The following is a 6,346-nucleotide window of genomic DNA, read 5'->3' on the forward strand; positions in this document are numbered from 1 at the left end:
AAAAAAAGTTTAAACATCTGATTAGTCATTTAACCACAGCCTATCTTTAATTTAATAGGACTGTCTAAACAAAATATCCTTATCAGTCATTCATGATCTGATTTCTGGTGTATGAGATCAATTTGATTATGGTACATGTTAAAAAAGGTCACAAGACATTCCTCTTTTATAATAAATAAGGCAGTGGCCAACTATTACTCATTAATAACATTTTTTGAGATAAGATATCAAGTCTTCCCTTTGTCCCTTCTTCTTAATGCCGGCAAAGATCATTTTTGTCTCAGGGATGTACTTCTTGGGATTCTCCAAATACTCCATCAGTGTGTCCTCTCCCCAGGTGATTGGTACCTTTGGTCTTATTGGCATCTGTGTAACTGAATCCAGGGGCTTGGCCAGTCTTCCTCCCAAACAAACCATGGAGGTTTGGCCCAGTCTTGTGTTTGCCCCCCTTTTCCACAGTGTGGCACTGGCCACACTGCTGAACAAAAACCTTCTTGCTCGTCTCAATGTCAGCCATCGCGAATTCACGCTCTCGTTGCGTGTCACTCAACCATACCGCATCCAGAGGCTGGATGTCCCGCTCGCTAAGCGAGGCTGTCTGATTATGAATGAGTAGCCCACAAAAATCTTATGAATAACAGCAGAATATTGTTAGATACAGTACCCAAGCTGAGTCCCTCGGGTTTGAAATTAGGGTAAGGGGCAAGGAAAAACACACTGAGGCCATTTAAAGTGGAAATAAAAATGAAGATCTATTCAAGGCTTGAGTTGAAATATTCAAGGACTCCATGATCAAAATACGCAATGCAGCAAGATGCATCAAAGAAGGCGGAAAGACTGCACAGAGTGCTACACTAAACATAATTGGTTTCCTATAAACATTACAGGAGTCTGGGTGGCTTGCTGGTTACGTGTTGGGCTGCTAACCATGAGGTAAGCAGTTTGAAACCAGCAGTAGCACTGCAGGGGAAAGATGGGGCTTTCTACTCCTATATATAGCTGAATTCTCAGAAACTCACAGGCACAGTTCTGCCTTGTCCTATCAGGTTGCCATGAGTCAACCTGAATTCACTGGCTGTGCATTGAATTGAGTTGATAAACATTCATGATCAAGTACCAATGATATTGAAGGGAAAGTCAAAGCTGGACTGAGTGCATTCGCAAAAAGGAAAGCTTCAGATGGTCATCAAGATAGACCAGTTCCTGGGAAGGGATATATTGCTTAGTAAAGTACCTGGTCAGGAGAAACGAGGAAGACCCTCAAGGAGATGGATTGATGCAGTGACCACAATAATAAGCTGAAGCATTAGAATAATTGTGGGGGTGGCGGCGGAATGGGAACTGTCTGGTTCTGCTGTCCATCGGGTTCCTGTGAGCTGGACATACCTGGACAGCATTTAACAATAACAATATAAGCATAAGTAAAATATCACTAGTAGTATAGCAGTTCATATGTGCAGGGTTTATGAGAAATGAAACACATCTCTGAAGTCAGTGAGTGGCTTCAGAGACATTATCTGAGCAATGCACTTATCTTAGATTTCTTACTCTCTAAACTTACTGCCATTGAGTCTATTCTGAATCATAGGAATCCCTAGGACAAGGTAGAACTATCCCTGGGGATTCCCTAGACTGTCACTCTTTATGGGAGTAGAAAGCCTCGTCTTTCTCTTGCACAGTAGCTGGTGGTTTCAAACTGCTGACCTTGCAGTAAGTAGCCCACCACATAACCCACTTTGCCACCAGGGTTTCTTGTCTTCTTAGGGTGCTTTATAAAATCCAATTAATATACAGACATCTGCTGACCCAGATTCAGAAGGCCATGTCATTGTTTTTATTTGGGTGGGAGGGGGGATATCAAAGGAATAATCCTTTCTTCTAAAACAGTCATTTTTTTCATTGGAGATTAGGTGGGGATTTAGAGTTCAGATAATAAATTTTGTATTCAATTGATGTATGTATATGTATGAACTGTGATAAGAGTTGTATGAGCCCCAATAAATTGTTAAAAAAAATGAGGAAAAAAATTTTGTATTCAACATTTTAAGCTACTTATCAAACCCCCAATAGCTTAGCCTGACCTTTGATTGCTCTTCTCCCTCTTTTAGATTCCTTCACTCAAGTCTACCATCTACCTGTCCACCCTCTAACCTATTGCTTCATCTTCCCTTGTACGCTATCCCAACTTCATATCCTTCAAAGGATGTAAAGTTTCCTTTAGCATATAGTCTGTTTCCTTTACCATGAAAATCATTGCCCCCCACCCCCGGCCCCTTTATGAAAGCAGTTTACTCAGCATAGTGTTCTGCAGGTCAATCTATGCCAAGAGATACGTTGTGGTTACATCACTGTTTGTTACGAGGTGATGTATGCTATACCTTATTGTGTGTGTACCAAAGTTTCATTATCCACTTTTCTACTGATGCACATCTCGGCTGGAAACATGATTTTGTTATTGATGACAGTGCCACCATGCGCATATATGGGCATGTTATGCCTCCTATTTCTTTAAGATATATTTTCAACTGAGGAATTTCTGGGTCATATAGAATTTCTATCTCCAGCTGTGGGTACACATTTTTCACAGTCCTATCAGTAGTGTAGCAGTATTTGTAAATAGTTTGCTGTTTTTGTGAAATTGGCTGTGATTGTTGGCATGTTGTCTCATTGTTTGTTAGCGAGGTAATGCATAATATACCTTATTGTGTATGTACCAAAGTTTCATTATCCACTTTTCATCATGTTTCATTTGCATCTCTTAGATGACTAGTGAGCATTTTTTCTTATGTTTGTTGGTAATTTGGATGTCATCTTGGTTAACTGTCTGCTCATGTCCTTAGCCCAATGAAATGTTGTAGCTTTCTTTAGATTTTAGATATTAATATCTTGTCCTTTATATCATTGCCCCAAATTTTCCCCAATTCTTCAGATTCTCTTTTTATTTTTTTGATGAATCTTTTCATACACATAGATGTATGTTATCTAATGTATCTAAATACAAGGTTTGGTATTTGTTATATGTGCTTCCATTTTATGTTTAATAGCATGCCAATCCATGGCAATAACACCTTTAAATTGTTCCCTATTTCTTATGAATGGTTTTTATAGCTCTGGGTTTACATTTAAGGGCTTAGTCCCATTTGTTTTTTTTTTAAATATACATGGGGTGAGTTATGGGTCCTGTTTAATTCTTCTTCAGGAGGAGATCCAATTTGGCCAGGACCATTAGTTGAAGGGATTATTCCCCATTTAATGTTTTTGACCCTTTGTGGAAGAGCTATTGTCTGTAAGCAGATGGATTTATATCTGGGATCTCTATGTTGTCCCATTGGTCTACTTAGCATTGTCCTAGCATCAGGTGTGGCCTTGTAAGAGGAGTAAAGGTCAGGAAACAAGAGTCCTCTTCCTCTGTTCTGAAAAAATACTTTGCGCATCGTGGATCGCTTTCCTTTCCATACAAAGTTATCTCACTGCCATCACATTGATTCTGATGCATAATGACACTACAGGACAGGGTGAAAATGCCCTGTCGGTTTCTGGGACTGTAACTCTTAAGGGGATAGAAAGCCAACCTTTTCTCCCACAGATGGCGAGCAGATTCCAATGGCTGATCTGCCAGGTGGCAGCCCGACTTGTAACCACGATGCCATCAGAGCTCAAAGAATGAAGTTGGAATTTGGATCTGAATTGAATTGTATTTATAAATTTATTTGTGTGACTGACATATCGATTGAATTGTGTAGCAGTAACATTTTCACATTATGCTTTTTTATCCACAAACATGAAACAGGCTTTCAATGATGTAGGTTTCTTTTGATATATTGTAGTACACATCTTCTGTTTCTCTGCATTGATTTATTCCGAAGTATTTCATCTTCTGTGTAGATACTTGCGATAGTTTATTGTGCCAGCCTGACCGATAAACACAAGTAGGATAAATTGAAGGGCAAAGGGATAAATGGCTCAGTGAGCCTCCACTTGCTTGTCTCTCGTTCTTGAATCATCGGACCTGCGTGTGGCTGCCTTGCTTGTTTTGTGCCTCAATTTAAAGGGTGCACTACCTGTGGAATGCCTAGCCTGTGGACTGTGTCGCTGTAAATTGAGGTCCCTTTAATCCCACATGATTGGAATGTTCGTCTCTGGATCTGGTGACTTGCCTTGCTGTTTGCTGCCTGGAGATTTATAGCCCAGCTCTCTCTACAGAAAGGGACTGGCAACTGGCAGCTCACAAGCCTTAAAGGACTGCTAGTGTATCACTGCTTTATAATTTAACTGTTAATTTTTGTATTATCTATCTGTATATAATTTAACGGTTCATTTCTTGTATTATATATATATCTTTATAAATATATTTATATATAATTACTAGCAATGTGGTTTGTCTCTCTAGAGAACCCTGTCCAACACAATACTGTAAATGGTACTCTTAAAATTTTCTTTTTCCGAGCTCTCCTCCTTCCTTAGTATACAGGAATCTGATTTTGCATTCTGACATTTCCAAATATTTCAATTGCTTCCAAAAATGTTTTGTTGTTTTCCACATATAAACTCATAGCATCAGAAAATACTGAGTCTTCCTTTTCTTCACCAATTTGGATTCCTTTGATTTGTTTTTGCAGTCAAATAGCACTGGATGAGACTTCAAGCACAATGTGTTGAACAAGAATGGTCATAGGGGTATTCTTGTCTGATCCCCCTTTACATTCAATTTCTTTGTGCAAAATCTTGGCCATTGGTTTTGTGTATATTATCCTTATTGTGTTGAAAAATTTCCCTATTATATATTTTTCAGTATGATTATCAGGAGCTAGTGTTGAATTTTATCAAATGCATTTTTGTGCATTGATTGATATGCTCATGTAGTTCATATCTTTTATTTAATGTTGTAGACTACATTGATTATTTTAATGTTGAATCATCCTTGTAAATGTGGTTTAAACACCACTTGATCATGGTGTATTATTCTTTTGATATATCATGGAGTCTTTTGGCTAGTAATTTCTTTGGAGAAATTTTGCATCTATGTTCTTGAGGGGTTGTGTATGTAGTTTCTATCTTGGCAATGTCTTCACCTGACTTTGGTATCAGGGTTATAATCCTTTCATAAAATGTTTGAGGATTTGTTGTCCTTTTTACAGTTTTGAATAGTTTATATAGAATTGGTGTCAACTCTCCTCTGAATACTTGGTGAAACCATCTAGTACTGGACTTTTTTTGTTGGAATTTTTTTTAATTTAAATTTTATTTCATTGGGGTCTCTTACAGCTCTATCACAATCCATTCATAGATCCATTTTGTCAAACACATCTGTACATATGTCATCATCATCTTTTTCAAACATTTTCTTTCTCCTTGAGTCCCTGGCATCGGCTCCTCATTTTTCTCCCTCCCTCCCCCATGCTCTCTGGATAATTTATAAATTTTTTTTTCATGGTTTACAGCAACTGCTGTCTCATTTCGACCACATTTAATGATGTGGTCGCTTTCTTTTTCTGTTATGGACTTATTGTGGTTTTCTACCTCAGTCTGTATTTGTTTGGCTAGATCGTGAATTTCTATAAATTTGCCCATTTAATTTAAGTTTTCAAAGTTTTGGGAGTACATTGTTTATTAGAAATGTGATTTTAAAATTAATTTTATTTGCTTCTGTGCTGATTTCTTTTTTTAAATAATCATTTTATTAGGGGCTCATACAAATCTTTTCACTATCCGTACATACATCATTTGTGTCCAGCACATTTGTACATATGTTGCCATCAACATTCTCAAAACACCTACTTTCTACTTGAGTCCTTGGTATCAGCTCCTCATTTTTCCCCTCCTTTTCTGCTCCCCCTAGAAAATTTATAAATAATTATTATTTTATCATATCTTACACTAGCCGACGTCTCCCTCACCCATTTCTCCACTATCTGTCCTCCAGGGAGAAGGTTACATGTAGACCTTGTCATCTGTTCCTCTTTCTCCCTCACCCGCCCTCCACCTTCCCGATATCGCCACTCTCACCACTGATCCTGAAGGGTTCATCTGTCCTGGATTCCCTGTGTTTCCAGTTTCTATCTGTGCTCCAGTCGGATATGTAAGGTAGAATTGGGATCACGATAGTGGGGGGAGGAAGTATTTAAGAACTAGAGGAAAATTTTATGTTTCATCGTTGCTACAGTGCACTCTGACTGACTTGTCACCTCCCCACAGCCCTTCTGCACGGGGATGTCCAATTTCCCGCAGATGGGCCCAGGGTCCCCACTCTGCACTCCCCCTCATTCACAATGCTATGATGATGATGATGATGTTTATTATTATTTGGTCTTTTTAGGCCTGATCCCTGATTCCTTCGATGCCTTGC

The 6,346-nt window shown here is 38.6% G+C and overlaps 1 pseudogene; it reads right to left on the reverse strand.

The window, feature by feature from the left end:
• Positions 1 to 201: 201 nt before the first annotated feature.
• LOC142461078 (cytochrome c pseudogene) lies at positions 202 to 517 on the reverse strand (annotated as a pseudogene).
• Between the last annotated feature and the right edge of the window lie 5,829 nt (positions 518 to 6,346).

The sequence above is a fragment of the Tenrec ecaudatus genome, chromosome 11 (assembly GCF_050624435.1).
Source record: "Tenrec ecaudatus isolate mTenEca1 chromosome 11, mTenEca1.hap1, whole genome shotgun sequence".
NCBI lineage: Eukaryota > Metazoa > Chordata > Mammalia > Afrosoricida > Tenrecidae > Tenrec > Tenrec ecaudatus.